Here is a 17,500-nt window from a genome sequence, read left to right on the forward strand (position 1 = left end):
GCACCTCGCGTGCACCTTCGCTGCGGTGGGCACCTTGGCTGGGTTGCGCGCCTTGGTGGGCACCATGCAGTGCACGAAGTCGGAGCCCGGATTGCCCCGGGCGCGCACCTCCGCCAGGGTGGGCACCTTGGTGCGCACAACTTGCCTGGGCTGCGCACCAGGAAGGGCTCAAGATGGCACCCGCGTTCCGTTTTTTTCACTATCTTTCAGAACGGAAATTTTAAAATCTCGTTTTTTTTTGCCTTTTCTGGAAATTAGTGAAGGCAGCGCATCAAAGGTGCGCAACGCTGGTGCGAACCTGGGAGCGCTCCGATGTGTGCTCCAAGGTGCGGCGTGCACGAAGTCGGACCCCGGTTTGCCCCGGGTGCGCACCTCGCGTGCACCTTGGTGCGCACACCTTGGCTGGGTTGCGCGCCCTGGTGGGCACCATGGTGCGCACCAAGGAGCGCTCCGAAGTGTGCTCCAAGGTGCGGCGTGCACGAAGTCGGAGCCCGGTTTGCCCCGGGTGCGCACCTCGCGTGCACCTTCGCCGCGGTGGGCACCATGGCGTGCACGAAGTCGGAGCCCGGTTTGCCCCGGGTGCGCACCTCGCGTGCACCTTCGCCGGGGTGGGCACCTTGGTGTGCAGACCTTGGCTGGGTTGCGCGCCCTGGTGGGCACCATGGTGCGCACCAAGGAGCGCTCCGAAGTGTGCTCCAAGGTGCGGCCTGCACGAAGTCGGAGCCCGGTTTGCCCCGGGTGTGCACCTCGGGTGGGCACCTTGGTGCGCATGCCTTGCCTGGGCTGCGCACCAGGGCGGGCTCAAGATGGCACCCGCGTTCCTTTTTTTTCACTATCTTTCAAAACGGAAATTTTAAAATCTCATTTTTTTTTGCCTTTTTCTGGAAATTAGTGAAGGCAGCGCATCAAAGGTGCGCACCTCGCTGCCCACCACGGTGCGCAACGCCGGTGGGCACCCGGGAGTGCTTCGAAGTGTGCTCCAAGGTGCTGCGTGCACGTTGTCGGAGCCCGGTTTGCCCCGGGTGCGCACCTCGCGTGCACCTTCGTCGGGGTGGGCACCTTGGCTGGGTTTGCCCCGGCTGCGCTCCGAAGCGGGGTTATTGGAGCGCCGCCTCTTTTTTTGTCGGAGCGTTTGGTGGGGTTTCTCGCATTGGCTCTTCCGAGGCCCGGTTGCCACCCTGGCGCGCACGAAGTCGGAAGTAGGGTTAATTGCCCGGGTGCGCACCTTTGCCAGGGTGGGCACCTTACCTGGGCTGCGCACCAGGGCGGGCTCAAGATGGCACGCGCGTTCCGTTTTTTTCACTATCTTTCAAAACGGAAATTTTAAAATCTCCTTTTTTTTTTGCCTTTTCTGGAAATTAGTGAAGGCAGCGCATCAAAGGTGCGCACCTCGCTGCCCACCTTGGTGTGCTCTGAGGTGCGCACCCGGGAGCGCTACGAAGTGTGCTCCAAGGTGCGGCGTGCACGTTGTCGGAGCCCGGTTTGCCCCGGGTGCGCACCTCGCCTGCACCTTGGCCGGGGTGGGCACCTTGGCTGGGTTTGCCCAGGGTGCGCTCCGAAGCGGGGTTACTGGAGCGCCCCCTCTTTTTTTGTCAGAGCGTTTGGTGGGGTTTCTCGCATTGGCTCTTCCCAGGCCCGGTTGTTGGGTGCGCTCCCACCCTGGCGCGCGCGAAGTTGGAAGTTGGGTTAATTGCCCGGGCGCGCACCTTCGCCAGGGTGGGCACCTTGGTGCGCACACCTTGGCTGGGCTGCGCACCAGGGCGGGCTCAAGATGGCACCAGCATTCCCTTTTTCTCACTATCTTTCAAAACGGAAATTTTAAAATCTCGTTTTTTTTTTGCCTTTTATGGAAATTAGTGAAGGCATCGCATCAAAGGTGCGCACCTCGCTGCCCACCTTGGTGTGCTCCGAGGTGCCCACCACGGTGCGCAACGCCGGTGCGAACCCGGGAGCGCCCCGATGTGTGCTCCAAGGTGCGGCGTGCACGAAGTCGGACCCCGGTTTGCCCCGGGTGCGCACCTCGCGTGCACCTTGGTGCGCACACCTTGGCTGGGTTGCGCGGCCTGGTGGGCACCATGGTGCGCACCAAGGAGCGCTCCGAAGTGTGCTCCAAGGTGCGGCGTGCACGAAGTCGGAGCCCGGTTTGCCCCGGGTACGCACCTCGCGTGCACCTTCGCCGGGGTGGGCACCTCGGCTGGGTTGCGCGCCCTGGTGCGCACCAAGGAGCGCTCCGAAGTGTGCTCCAAGGTGCGGCGTGCACGAAGTCGGAGCCCGGTTTGCCCCGGGTGCGCACCTTCGCCGCGGTGCGCACCATGGCGTGCACGAAGTCGGAGCCCGGTTTGCCCCGGGTGCGCACCTCGCGTGCACCTTCGGCGGGGTTGCGCGCCCTGGTGGGCACCATGGTGCGCACCAAGGAGCGCTCCGAAGTGTGCTCCAAGGTGCGGCGTGCACGAAGTCGGAGCCCGGTTTGCCCCGGGTGCGCACCTCGCGTGCACCTTCGGCGGGGTTGCGCGCCCTGGTGGGCACCATGGTGCGCACCAAGGAGCGCTCCGAAGTGTGCTCCAAGGTGCGGCGTGCACGAAGTCGGAGCCCGGTTTGCCCCGGGTGCGCACCTCGCGTGCACCTTCGCCGCGGTGGGCACCATGGCGTGCACGAAGTCGGAGCCCGGTTTGCCCCGGGTGCGCACCTCGCGTGCACCTTCGCCGGGGTGGGCACCTCGGCTGGGTTGCGCGCCCTGGTGCGCACCAAGGAGCGCTCCGAAGTGTGCTCCAAGGTGCGGCGTGCACGAAGTCGGAGCCCGGTTTGCCCCGGGTGCGCACCTCGCGTGCACCTTCGCCAGGGTGGGCACCTCGGTGCGCACACCTTCTCAATGTTTTCTTGCCTTTTCTGGAAATTGGTGAAGGCAGCGCATCAAAGGTGCGCACCTCGGTGTGCTCCGAGGTGCGAACCCGAGAGCGCTCCGAGGTGCCCACGAAGTCGAAAGTCGGGTTAATTGCATTGTTTTCCCCGGGTGCGCTCCGAGGTGCGCAACATCGGCGCGCACCAAGGAGGGCTCCGAAGTGTGCTCCAAGGTGCGCACGATGGCGTGCACCTCTGGTGCGCACGATTCGGAGCTCGGTTTGACCGGGGTGCGCACACCTTGGCTGGGTTGCGCACCTTTTGTGCGCTCCAAGGTGCGCACGAAGTCGGAGCTCGGTTTGCCCCGGGTGCGCACCTTCGCCAGGGTGCGCACCTTGATGCGCACGCCTTGGCTGGGCTGCGCACCTTGGTGGGCGCCATGGTGCGCACCTTTCGTGCGCTCCAAGGTGCGCACGAAGTCGGAGCTCGGTTTGCCCCGGGTGCGCACCTTGGTGGGCGCCATGGTGCACTCCGAGGTGCCCAAGATTGGTGCGCACCAAGGAGCGCTCCGAAGTGCGCTCCAAGGTGCGCGCGAAGTCGAAAGTTGGGTTAATTGTCCGGTTTGCCTCGGGTGCGCACCTTGCGTGCACCTTCGCCAGGGTGGGCGCCTTGGTGCGCACACCTTGGCTGGGCTGCGCACACCTTGGCACCCGCGTTTCCTTCATTTTAAATTTTTTTTTTTTACAATCTCTCAAGTGGGAAATTCTATAATCTCAACTTTTTTTGCCTTTTCAGGAAACTTTTGAATGGAGCGCATCATTGGTGCGCTCCGAAGTGTGCTCCAAAGCTCTCTCCAGCTGCGTGCACCTGCCCCGGCCGCGCACCCGGCCCCGCCCAGCTTCGCTCACCTGTCCCGGGCGTCTGGTGCGGAACCTTAGAGTAAGAAACATCACCGTGCACCTTGGCCAACGTGCGCGACTCGACCGAGCGCGCACTGGCCGAGGTGCACACCGATTTCACCTGGGTGCGCGCGCAGCACCTCGGGCGCACCGGGGTGCGCGCACAACGCCCGGGTTGCACCGTGGCCTGTGTGCTCGGGGCGCCTCGGGTGCGCGCTCGGTGTCGCCCCCGCGCGCGCGGTAGTGCGGGCAGCGCACCCCGGCCCGGCCCGGCCCCGACGAGAACGCAAACGGGCAAAAGGTTTATTCAAATAGCATTGCGACGCCCGGCGAAAAACTAAAAAAGGGTGCAACACCGGGACTTCCCGGGAGGTCACCCATCCCAGTACTACTCCGGCCCAAGCGCGCTTAACTGCGGAGTTCTGATGGGATCCGGTGCACTAACGCTGGTATGATCGCACCCGTTATGAGCTTGTCGCAGTGTGTACTTAGCAAACCGCGACCCACGTGCGAATCCACCCCGGCCACCCACCCCCGTCGAGGTGCACACCCTCCCTCGCGAAGTGCGCCCCGTTCGCCAAGTGTGAGCCCTGCCCGGGTGCGCGCACCTTGCTAGGGCGTCGGGTGTGCACCCGGCCCGGCCTACGTGCGTGCACCTGGAGGGGGCGTCGTGTGCGTGCAGTGTCCCGTCTGCAACGCGGTGCCCACACACCACCTCGGGCGCAACGACCTGCGCTCACATGTGGGCCGAGTGCACCTTGGTGCATGTTCGGGGCGCCTCGGGTGCACGCTCGATCTTGCCCCGGTGCACCAAGGCGCTCGGTTTGCCCCGGGTGCGCACTTGGTGCAAGGTGGGCACCCAAAATAGGGATCAAGCACCAAAACACAAGTTTCGGGATGCAAAATGGGACCCAAGGACCACAAATGCGTTCCAAGACCCATGATGGGTCCACGAGAACAAAAATGTGTTCCGAGACTTAATAAACAAATATTGGGTTTTAGGAGAAGAAACATGCTCTGATGCCCAAAACGAGAATCGACCCCGAAAAGGCCACAGGCCAAAAGTGGGATGCGAGACAAAAAAAAATGGGACCCGAGGACCAAAATTGGGTTCCCAGGTCGAAGACAGGGCAACCGGACAAGAAACGACCTCTAAGGCTCGAAATGAGTCCCGACGACTAAAACTTGACAAGAAGCACCCATCAGGCACCCAACTCGACACCCATGGGATGCCGACCCACCCGGGCTTCCACCTAGCACACCTTGGCACCCACCCACCCTCGCACCCAACCTCGCACCCAACTTAGCACCTTTGAACCCACATTGGCACTCACCCTGACCCTGGCACCTTGGAACCCACATTGGCACTCACCTTGACCCTGGCACCCACCTTTGCACTCACCTTGGGACCCACCCTGGCTCCCACCTCGGCACCCACCCAGACACCCACCTTGGTTCCTTGGCACCCACCTTGGATCCTTGGCACCCACCCCGACACCCACCTTGGCACGCAACTTGGCTACTTGCCACCCACCTTGGCTCCTTGACGCCCACCCCGACAACCACCCCGTGACCTACCCTGGCTAGGGTTGGTGCACACCCACCCTGGTGCCCACCTTGGCACCCACCCTATGACCCACCTTGGCACGCACCTTAGTACCCACCCCGTTACCCACCCTAGGACCCACCCCGTGACCCACCTTGGCCAGGGTGGGTGCACCCACCCTGGTGCCCACCTTGGCACCCACCCATCCTAGCACCCAGCCTGTGACCGGGCTTGGAACCCAACCTTGCACCCGCACCCGTCTTGGCCAGTGTGGGTGCGCACCCATCCTGGCACCCACGTTGTGACACACCCTTTAACCCACGCACCCTAGCACCCACGTTGGCACCCACCTTGGAACCCAACCTAGCAACTTGGCACCCACCCCGTGACCCACCTTGGCATCCACCATAGCAGTCGCCGACTTGGCACCCACCTCGGCACCCACCTTGACACTTGTGGACCCACCTTGCCACTCACCCTAGCATCGACCCATCCTAGCACCCACCCTGGCACCTTTGCACCCTAGCACTCACCCATCCTAGCACCTAACCTGTGACCCACCTTGACACTCACCCTCGCACCCACCTTGGAACCCAACCTAGCACCCACCCACCCTGACACCAACCCTAGCACCTACCCACCCTTGCACCCACCCTGTGACCCATCTTGGCACCCACCCATCCTACCACTCAACCTATCACCCACCTTCTCACCCACCTTGGCATCCACCTTAGCACCCACCCACACTGGCACCTTGGCACCCACCTCGGGCAAGGTGGGTGCACACCCACCCTGGCACCCAATTTAGAACCCACCGAGCATGTTACCCACCTTGGCACCCACATTGCAGCCCACCCTAGTACCCACCCTATGACCCACATTGGCATCCACACCCTAGCACCCAGGCACCTCGACACCCGCCTTGACACCCACCCTAGCACTGAACCTGTGACCCACCTTGGAACTCACCCTAGAACCCACCCACCCTGTGAACCACCTTGGCATCCACCTTAGCACCCACCCACCTTGGCACCCACTCTAGCACTCACCCATCCTAACACCCAACTTGTTACCCACCTTGGCACCCGCCCTCGCGTCCACCTTGAAACCCACCCTAGCACCCACCCACGCAGGAGCCCACCTTGGCACCCAACCTAACACCCACGCATCCTGGCACCCAACTTGTGACCCACCTTGGAACCCACCCTAGTACCCACCTTTGAACCCACTATATCACCAACCCACCTTGGCACCCACCCTATGACCCTCTTTGGAATCCACCCTAGCACGCACCCACCCTGGCACCCACCATGGAGCGCACCCTAGCACCCACCCACCTCGGCACGCACCTCAACACCCACCTTGGTGTGCGCACTGCGCCAACCTCTCAAAGACCCTATGTGGTGCGCTCCAAAGTGTACACCTTTGGTGCGCTCCAAGGTGCGCACCTTTGGTGCACACCGAGGTGCACACCAAAGTGTGCACCGAGGTGAGCACCAAAGTGCACTCCAGGGTGCACACCAAGGCGTGCACCTTTGGTGCGGTCAATGCAAACGAATTCGGAAGTTGGGGTCGATGTCCTAATCGCTGCTGCAGACTACACGTATGAGAATCGGACAAATAGCTTTATATAGGGGAGGTGTTGCGTTTGATGGGTCGACTCCCCTGGTTGTGTGCACTGCACCAACTTCAAAGACCCTGTCTTGTTTAAGAAGTCAAAAGTTGGGGTGGATGTCCTAATCATTGCTGCAGTCTACGCATGTATGAGAATCAGACAAATAGCTTATATAGGGGAGGTGTTGCATTCGGTGGGTTGACTCCCCTGGTTGTGCGCACTGCGCCAACCTCAAAGACCCCGCATAGCAGAAGAAGTCGGAAGTCGGATTTTGGTGAGCACCAAGGCGTGCACCTTTGGTGCGGTCAACGCAGACGAATTCAGAAGTTGGGGTGGATGTCCTAATCGTTGTTGCAGGCTACACATGTATGAGAATCAGACAAATAGCTTATATAGGGGAGGTGTTGGGTTTGATGGGTCAACTCCCTTGGTTGTGCGCATTACGCCAACCTCAAAGACCTTGTTTTCGTTAAGAAGTCAAAAGTTGGGGTCAATGTCCTAATGGCTCCTGCAGGCTACACATGTATGAGAATCGGACAAATAGCTTATATAGGGGAGGTGTTGGGTTTGATGGGTCGACTCCCCTGGTTGTGCGCATTACGTCAACCTCAAAGACCTTGTTTTCGTTAAGAAGTCAAAAGTTGGGGTCGATGTCCTAATTGCTCCTGTAGACTACACATGTATGAGAATCAGACAAATAGCTTATATAGGGGAGGTGTTGGGTTTGATGGGTTGACTCCCCTAGTTGTTCGCATTACACCAACCTCAAAGACCTTGTTTTCGTTTAGAAGCCGAAAGTTGGGGTCGATGTCCTAATTGCTCCTGCAGGCTACGCATGTATGAGAATCAGACAAATAGCTTATATAGGGGAGGTGTTGGGTTTGATGGGTCGACTCCCCTGGTTGTGCGCATTGCGCCAACCTCAAAGACCCTGCATTGCGGATGAAGTCGAAAGTCAGAGTTTGGTGTGCTACAAGGTGTGGTCGAAGGTGCTCACCTAGGTGTGCACCTTTGGAGCACAGGAAAAGTGCCCTCCAAAAGTGCGCACCTTTGGAGTGCACAAAAGTGCCCTCCAAAAGTGCGCACCTTTGGAGCGCAGAAAAGTGCCCTCCAAAAAGTGCCCTCCAAAAGTGCGCACCTTTGGAGCGCAGAAAAGTGCCCTCCAAAAGTGCGCACCTTTGGAGCGCAGAAAAGTGCCCTCCAAAAAGTGCCCTCCAAAAGTGCGCACCTTTGGAGCGCAGAAAAGTGCCCTCCAAAAGTGCGCACCTTTGGAGCGCAGAAAAGTGCCCTCCAAAAAGTGCCCTCCAAAAGTGCGCACCTTTGGAGCGCAGAAAAGTGCCCTCCAAAAAGTGCCCTCCAAAAGTGCGCACCTTTGGAGCGCAGAAAAGTGCCCTCCAAAAAGTGCCCTCCAAAAGTGCGCACCTTTGGAGCGCAGAAAAGTGCCCTCCAAAAAGTGCCCTCCAAAAGTGCACACCTTTGGAGCGCAGAAAAGTGCCCTCCAAAAGTGCGCACCTTTGGAGCGCACAAAAGTGCCCTCCAAAAGTGCGCACTTTTGGTGCGCACCAAGGCGCTGGTTCGGTCGTTGCAGGCGAGTTCGGAAGTTGGGGTCGATGTCCTGAGCGGAGGTGCAAACTACACAGGTGTCGGAATCGGACAAATAGCTTATATAGGGGAGGTGTATGCTTCGATGGGTCGACTCCCCAGGTTGAGCGCACCGCGCCAACCTCAAAGACCCTACGGTATGGATGAAGTCGGAAGTTGGGTCCGATGACCAATTCGATTAGTAGGTATGCTCATGAGGTCGGAATTTGGGTCCGATGACCTGCCATGTGCAGGAAGGCGAATGTTGACACTGTGCGTTGCAAGGTGCACACCAAGGCGCTGGTGCGGTCTTTTTAGTCGAGTTCGGAAGTTGGGGTCGATGTCCTGATCGGAGGTGCAAGCTACACAGGTGTGGGAATCGGACAAATAGCTTATATAGGGGAGGTGTATGCTTCGTTGGGTCGACTCCCCGGGTTGAGCGCACCGCGCCAACCTCAAAGACCCTACGGTATGGATGAAGTCGGAAGTTGGGTCCGATGACCGATTCGATATGTAGGCATACTCGCGAGGTCGGAATTTGGGTCCGATGACCTGCCACGTGCAGGAAGGCGAATGTTGGCACTGTGCGTTGCAAGGTGCGCACCAAGGCGCTGGTTCGGTCGTTGGAGGCGAGTTCGGAAGTTGGGGTCGATGTCTTGATCGGAGGTGCAAACTACACAGGTGTGGGAATCGGACAAATAGCTTATATAGGGGAGGTGTATGCTTCGTTGGGTCGACTCCCCGGGTTGAGCGCACCGCGCCAACCTCAAAGACCCTACGGTATGGATGAAGTCGGAAGTTGGGTCCGATGACCGATTCGATATGTAGGCATACTCGCGAGGTCGGAATTTGGGTCCGATGACCTGCCATGTGCAGGAAGGCGAATGTTGGGACTGTGCGTCGCAAGGTGCGCACCAAGGCGCTGGTGCCGTCGTTGCAGTCGAGTTCGGAAGTTGGGGTCGATGTCCTGGTCAGAGGTGCAAACTACACAGGTGTGGGAATCGGACAAATAGCTTATATAGGGGAGGTGTATGCTTCGATGGGTCGACTCCCTGGGTTGAGCGCACCGCGCCAACCTCAAAGACCCTACAGTATGGATGAAGTCGGAAGTTGGGTCCGATGACCGATTCGATACGTAGGCATATTGGCGAGGTCTGAATTTGTGTCCGATGACCTGCCATGCGCAGGAAGGCGGAATTTGGGTCCGATGACCGAGTTGATGGCGTGCCATGCGCAGAAAGGCGGAATTTGGGTCCGATGACCGAGTTGATGTTGATGGCCCGCCATGCACAGGAAGGCGGAATTTGGGTCCGATGACCGATTTGAAGGCGTGCCATACGCAAAAAGGCGGAGTTTGGGTCCGATGACCGAGTTGATATTGATGGCCCGCCATGCGCAGGAAGGCGGAATTTGGGTCCGATGACCTGACATACGCATGGAGTCCGACTCGGGGGCCGATGTTCGATTCGATGACTTGCATTGTGGGTAAAGTCGGAAGTTGTGGTCTTTGACCCGATTCGATGACCAGACTTCGGCTGCTTGAGAATCGGACAAATAACTTATATAGGGGAGGTAGTGTTCTCGAGCATCCTCCCCCCGTGCCCGTTTATGTCGATTGATGCTGGTGCTCGACTGGTTGGAGCGCTCGGATGCAAAAATCTTGCACCAGGATTTATCGATTGTGATGGACACGGCAAGTCTCCTGATTGCTATGCAGGAGCTCATCGTGAATCTCTATGCGGCCTTGGTATGGACTCGACCTGCGGAATGGTTCGGCAATGGTAGTCGCTCCAACACGTCCTTGCAATGGCCACAGAGGTGATTCGACTAGAGCTCCAGTCTAGCTTTTGGGTTGCTTGGCGGACTGGTATAGCCGCGATCGAGTTCCGGCCATGAACGTTTTAGATAGCTCTTGGGCTTTCTGGGACGGAAGTCGGAAGTTTGGGCTGTTGTCCGATTTGATGACCATTCTTCGGATGTGTGAGAATCGGACAAATAACTTATATAGGGGACTGTGTTGTCTCACGCAGCCCCCTCCGTGCCCCTCTATCTCGACCGATGTTGGTGCTTGAAAGGGTTGGGATCGCTCGGATTTATAAACGTGCACCACCATTTGTCGAGTGTGAGGGACGCGGCAGGTCTCCTAAATGCTATGCGGGCGCTCTCTGAGAATCTCTATCCGGCCTCGACACAGACTAGTCTTGCTGAATGGTTTGGCACTGGTAGTCGATCCAACACGTCGTTGTTGTGGCCGCCTAGGCGATTCGATTCGAGCCCCCGTCTAGCTTTTGGGTTGCTTGGCGGATTTTGCCCTATCCGCAAGTGAGCTCGGTCCCTAAACGTTCGAGAAACCCGATTGCTATGCGCCGACTCTCTTTCTTGCGAGCCTCCATCTAGCTTTTGGGTCTCTACGGAACGGAAGTCGGAATCTGGGACCGTTGTTTGATTCGACGAGGCAGACTACGGTTGTGCGAGAATCGGACAAATAACTTATATAGGGGAGGTGTTGACTGGAGCATTCTCCCCCGTGCCCCTCTAACTCGACCAATGCTGGCGCTCGAACGGTGGTAGCGCTCGGATTTTCATTGAGCGCCAGCATTGGTCGATTTAGAGGGGCATGCGAGATTCCCGAATGCTATGCGAGGGCTCTAACGGAAATGTCTATTGGTTTCGGTATGGATGCAATTGCGAGTGGTTCGGCAAAGGTAGTCGTTCCGATGCGTCCATGTCGTGGCCAAATCGATAATTCGATTTGAGCCCTCGTATAGCATTTGGGTCTCTCGATGTGATTCCGCATTCCAGTCCCTTTGGGCACTGCTTGAGCCGCATCCCAGGGGGTTCCCTTCCCAATAATCTGCCTCGCAACCCGATTGCTATGCGGTGAGGCTCCTCGGCCGCCTCGGAACTATCTGTGTATCAGACGCATCGCGGGATAAGGGGTTGGCAACGGTAGTCGCCCCAAGCGCGTCCGATGCTTGGACCATTCCGAGGCGGCCCTGAAGCCTCTTCCGTCTAGCCGTTGGGTCCTTCTCGCCGCATCCCTCGCCTCGCACCCCGATTGCTATGCGGTGAGGCTCCTCGGCCGCCTCGGAACTATCTGTGTATCGGACGCGTCGCGGGATAAGGGGTTGTCACTGGTAGTCGCCCCAAGCGCGTCCGATGCTTGGACCATTCCGAGGCGGCCCTGAAGCCTCTTCCGTCTAGCCGTTGGGTCCTTCTCGCCGCATCCCTCGCCTCGCACCCCGATTGCTATGCGGTGAGGCTCCTCGGCCGCCTCGGAACTATCTGTGTATCGGACGCGTCGCGGGATAAGGGGTTGTCATTGGTAGTCGCCCCAAGCGCGTCCGATGCTTGGACCATTCCGAGGCGGCCCTGAAGCCTCTTCCGTCTAGCCGTTGGGTCCTTCTCGCCGCATCCCTCGCCTCGCACCCCGATTGCTATGCGGTGAGGCTCCTCGGCCGCCTTGGAACTATCTGTGTATCGGACGCGTCGCGGGATAAGGGGTTGTCACTGGTAGTCGCCCCAAGCGCGTCCGATGCTTAGACCATTCCGAGGCGGACCCGAAGCCTCTTCCGTCTAGCCGTTGGGTCCTTCTCGCCGCATCCTTCGCCTCGCACCCCGATTGCTATGCGGTGAGGCTCCTCGGCCGCCTCGGAACTATCTGTGTATCGGACGCGTCGCGGGATAAGGGGTTGTCACTGGTAGTCGCCCCAAGCGCGTCCGATGCTTGGACCATTCCGAGGCGGACCCGAAGCCTCTTCCGTCTAGCCGTTGGGTCCTTCTCGCCGCATCCCTCGCCTCGCACCCCGATTGCTATGCGGTGAGGCTCCTCGGCCGCCTTGGAACTATCTGTGTATCGGACGCGTCGCGGGATAAGGGGTTGTCACTGGTAGTCGCCCCAAGCGCGTCCGATGCTTGGACCATTCCGAGGCGGACCCGAAGCCTCTTCCGTCTAGCCGTTGGGTCCTTCTCGCCGCATCCCTCGCCTCGCACCCCGATTGCTATGCGGTGAGGCTCCTCGGCCGCCTTGGAACTATCTGTGTATCGGACGCGTCGCGGGATAAGGGGTTGTCACTGGTAGTCGCCCCAAGCGCGTCCGATGCTTGGACCATTCCGAGGCGGACCCGAAGCCTCTTCCGTCTAGCCGTTGGGTCCTTCTCGCCGCATCCCTCGCCTCGCACCCCGATTGCTATGCGGTGAGGCTCCTCGGCCGCCTTGGAACTATCTGTGTATCGGACGCGTCGCGGGATAAGGGGTTGTCACTGGTAGTCGCCCCAAGCGCGTCCGATGCTTGGACCATTCCGAGGCGGCCCCGAAGCCTCTTCCGTGTAGCCGTTGGGTCCTTCTCGCCGCATCCCTCGCCTCGCACCCCGATTGCTATGCGGTGAGGCTCCTCGGCCGCCTTGGAACTATCTGTGTATCGGACGCGTCGCGGGATAAGGGGTTGTCACTGGTAGTCGCCCCAAGCGCGTCCGATGCTTGGACCATTCCGAGGCGGCCCCGAAGCCTCTTCCGTGTAGCCGTTGGGTCCTTCTCGCCGCATCCCTCGCCTCGCACCCCGATTGCTATGCGGTGAGGCTCCTCGGCCGCCTTGGAACTATCTGTGTATCGGACGCGTCGCGGGATAAGGGGTTGTCACTGGTAGTCGCCCCAAGCGCGTCCGATGCTTGGACCATTCCGAGGCGGACCTGAAGCCTCTTCCCTCTAGCCGTTGGGGCTTTCTCGCCGCATCCCTCGCCTCGCACCCCGATTGCTATGCTGTGAGGCTCCTCGGCCGCCTTGGAACTATCTGTGTATCGGACGCATCGCGGGATAAGGGGTTGTCACTGGTAGTCGCCCCAAGCGCGTCCGATGCTTCGACCATTCCGAGGCGGACCCGAAGCCTCTTCCGTCTAGCCGTTGGGTCCTTCTCGCCGCATCCCTCGCCTCGCACCCCGATTGCTATGCGGTGAGGCTCCTCGGCCGCCTTGGAACTATCTGTGTATCGGACGCGTCGCGGGATAAGGGGTTGTCACTGGTAGTCGCCCCAAGCGCGTCCGATGCTTGGACCATTCCGAGGCGGCCCCGAAGCCTCTTCCGTGTAGCCGTTGGGTCCTTCTCGCCGCATCCCTCGCCTCGCACCCCGATTGCTATGCGGTGAGGCTCCTCGGCCGCGTTGGAACTATCTGTGTATCGGACGCGTCGCGGGATAAGGGGTTGTCACTGGTAGTCGCCCCAAGCGCGTCCGATGCTTGGACCATTCCGAGGCGGCCCCGAAGCCTCTTCCGTGTAGCCGTTGGGTCCTTCTCGCCGCATCCCTCGCCTCGCACCCCGATTGCTATGCGGTGAGGCTCCTCGGCCGCCTTGGAACTATCTGTGTATCGGACGCGTCGCGGGATAAGGGGTTGTCACTGGTAGTCGCCCCAAGCGCGTCCGATGCTTGGACCATTCCGAGGCGGACCTGAAGCCTCTTCCCTCTAGCCGTTGGGGCTTTCTCGCCGCATCCCTCGCCTCGCACCCTGATTGCTATGCTGTGAGGCTCCTCGGCCGCCTTGGAACTATCTGTGTATCGGACGCATCGCGGGATAAGGGGTTGGCAGTGGTAGTCGCCCCAAGCGCATCCGATGCTTGGACCATTCCGAGGCGGCCCTGCAGCCTCTTCCGTCTAGCCGTTGGGGCCATCTCGCTGCATCCCCCACCTCGCACCACGATTGCTATGCGGTGAGGCTCCTTGGCCGCCTCGGAACTATCTGTGTATCGGACGCATCGCGGGATAAGGGGTTGTCACTGGTAGTCGCCCCAAGCGCGTCCGATGCTTGGACTATTCCGAGGCGGCCCTGCAGCCTCTTCCGTCTAGCCGTTGGGGCCATCTCGCTGCATCCCCCACCTCCTCGGCCGCCTCGGAACTATCTGTGTATCGGACGCATCGCGGGATAAGGGGTTGGCAGTGGTAGTCGCCCCAAGCGCGTCCGATGCTTGGACTATTCCGAGGCAGCCCTGCAGCCTCTTCCGTCTAGCCTTTGGGGCCATCTCGCCGCATCCCTCGCCTCGCACCCCGATTGCTATGCGGTGAGGCTCCTCGGCCGCCTGGGAACTATCTTCGTATCGGACGCATCGCGGGATAAGGGGTTGTCACTGGTAGTCGCCCCAAGCGCGTCCGATGCTTGGACTATTCCGAGGCGGCCCTGTGGCCTCTTCCGTCTAGCCGTTGGGGCCATCTCGCCGCATCCCCCACCTCGCACCCCGATTGCTATGCGGTGAGGCTCTTCGGCCGCCTTGGAACTATCTTCGTATCGGACGCATTGCGGGATAAGGGGTTGTCACTGGTAGTGGCCCCAAGCGCGTCCGATGCTTGGACTATTCCGAGGCGGCCCTGCAGCCTCTTCCGTCTAGCCGTTGGGGCCATCTCGCCGCATCCCCCACCTCGCACCCCGATTGCTATGCGGTGAGGCTCCTCGGCCGCCTTGGAACTATCTTCGTATCGGACGCATCGCGGGATAAGGGGTTGTCACTGGTAGTCGCCCCAAGCGCGTCCGATGCTTGGACTATTCCGACGCGGCCCTGTGGCCTCTTCCGTCTAGCCGTTGGGGCCATCTCGCCGCATCCCCCACCTCGCACCCCGATTGCTATGCGGTGAGGCTCCTCGGCCGCCTTGGAACCATCTTCGTATCGGACGCATCGCGGGATAGGGGGCTGTCACTGGTAGTCGCCCCAAGCGTGTCCGATGCTTGGACCATTCCTAGGCGGCCCTGAAGCCTCTTCCGTCTAGCCGTTGGGGCCTTCCCGCCCCATCCCTCGCCTCGCACCCCCGATTGCTATGCGGTGAGGCTCCTCGGCCGCCTTGGAACCATCTGTGTATCGGACGCATCGCGGGATAAGGGGTTGGCACTGGCAGTCGCCCCAAGCGCGTCCGATGCTTGGACCATTCCGAGGTGGCCCTGAAGCCTCTTCCGTCTAGCCGTTGGGGCCTTCCCGCCCCATCCCTCGCCTCGCACCCCGATTGATATGCGGTGAGGCTCCTCGGCCGCCTTGGAACTATCTGTGTATCGGACGCATCGCGGGATAAGGGGTTGGCACTGGTAGTCGTCCCAATCGCATCCGATGCTTGGACCATTCCGAGGCGGCCCTGCAGCCTCTTCCGTTTAGCCGTCGGGGCCTTCCCGCCGCATCCCTCGCCTCGCATCCCGATTCCTATGCGGTGAGTCTTCTCGGCCGCCGCGGAACTATACCTGTTATTGCTACTGCATCCTTCGGCTGGTAACCTCCTCTGCCGCCTTGGAACGTTCTCTTTGTCGGACGCGTCGCGGGATAAGGGGTTGGCACTGGTAGTCGCCCCAAGCGCGCCCGATGCATAGACCGCTCCGAGTCGACCTTGCTTTCAGCCTCTCACATGCATAGACCTCTCTGAGTCGACCCTGCAGCCTCTCACGTTTAGCCTTTGGAATCTCGCCTCACAACATGATTGCTATCCTTGATGCATCCCTTGCCTCGAGCCCTGATTGCTTTCTTGGCTGCATCCCTCCTCTCCTCACAGCCCGGTTGTCATCACTGCTTCATCCGTCGCTTCATGCATTCTGGCTGCTGGGCCCTTCCCACCGCACACCTCGATTGCTATCTCTTCTGCATCACACACCCCGATTGCTATCTCTGCTACATCCCTCGGCTCTCACTTCTGCATCCTTCGCCTCACACCTCGATTGCTATCAATGCTGCATCCGTAACCTCACACCCCGATTGCTATGCGGGGAGGCTCCTTGGCCGCCTTGGAAATTTCTGTGTGTCGGACGCACCGCGGGATAAGGGGTTGGCACTGGTAGTCGCCCCAAGTGCGCCCGATTCTTAGACCGCTTCGAGGTGACCTCGTAGCCTCTTTCGTCCAGGCTTCCTGCCTTCAACGCCCTTTTTACACCTCGATTGCTATGCGCGGGCTCGTTGGCGTCTATCACCTCTCTGCGAAGAGTGGCACGATGATTGTTGGGGTAAATCGTAGCAGTCCGATCTCTGGCCTTGGGCCATTGTGAGGGCTGATCGATTTCCTGTGCGCATCTCGTGTTCGCCCAGTAACAGACTCGACGACTTGTAATCGGTCTTGTTCCCGATTGTTCCTGGAGGTAGTCTTCGGAACTCTTGGATTTGACCTGTCACTCGAACTGTCCTCTTCCGAGGATGCTTGTGTGTGTGTGCTTGTGCCATTTCCTTGGCGGTATTAACGAGATATTAAAGAGCGGAGTGAGCGCCTCGCCCAGCTATGTTTGGGGCTCTCACTCCCTTACCCGGTGTGCGACCGCTTTGCACGTAGGTTGCGGAGCATCGCGACTCTTTCGATGTTTGGCGGTTGTCTTCCGGTGATGCGTTGGTCCCGAAGTGCACGTTACTAGCATTTCTGCCATTGTTCTCGATCTTTGGCACGTTCCTTCGTTGCAATTGGATATATATCTCCGTTTATACGCGCAGGCTTCTCCCGCCTATTCAGCGCTGTCCCACTCTCAGCACTCTCGTGGTCTCCTTGGCTTCTCTCTCCCGTGAGCGAGCTCTCTTCTCGAGTCTTTTCCATGTCCCATGGAGGTTGCCTTGCGAAATTCGGGCACACAAACGTGACCGGATAAGAGCGGAATTGCCTATGAGGAGAAGCTCACCTTAGGGAGCAGCAATGCCGAGTGTTTCGACAGAGGGTAGAGGGGGCGTTGTTTGGGCGGTTGCACAAAAGAGTGCTACGTTTGCACTGAAGGTTGCTTCTTCGTCTCCGACGAACTCTTCGAGGCAAAAAAGCTTGTTTACGGGGTCGAGGTGGGACTGTTCGTGCGAGTTGCGCCACCAAAAGTGCGTAGGGGGCATATACCTGGGAAATGGATGTCTCTGAGTGGCCTTACTCGGTCGCGTGCACGGTGCATTCTCTAACGGCAGGACTGTCGCGAGCATGTGCGGTTCGGATGTTTTCGGGTAAAGGGTTCCGTACGGGATGTTCTTCCCAGGCTCCTGTGAACCGAGACTCTGCATCGTCATGCTCCGGCTCCCGTGGGTGCTTCATGCCTCGTCGAGCTG

The 17,500-nt window shown here is 59.7% G+C and overlaps 1 non-coding gene across 1 annotated transcript; it reads right to left on the minus strand.

The window, feature by feature from the left end:
• Positions 1 to 4,081: 4,081 nt before the first annotated feature.
• Positions 4,082 to 4,200, minus strand: LOC131864693 (5S ribosomal RNA). The gene has a single exon (XR_009363457.1). It is a non-coding gene; the product is annotated as a 5S ribosomal RNA (ribosomal RNA).
• Positions 4,201 to 17,500: the final 13,300 nt, after the last annotated feature.

This window comes from Cryptomeria japonica, unplaced genomic scaffold, assembly GCF_030272615.1.
Source record: "Cryptomeria japonica unplaced genomic scaffold, Sugi_1.0 HiC_scaffold_90, whole genome shotgun sequence".
NCBI classification, from domain to species: Eukaryota; Viridiplantae; Streptophyta; class Pinopsida; order Cupressales; family Cupressaceae; genus Cryptomeria; species Cryptomeria japonica.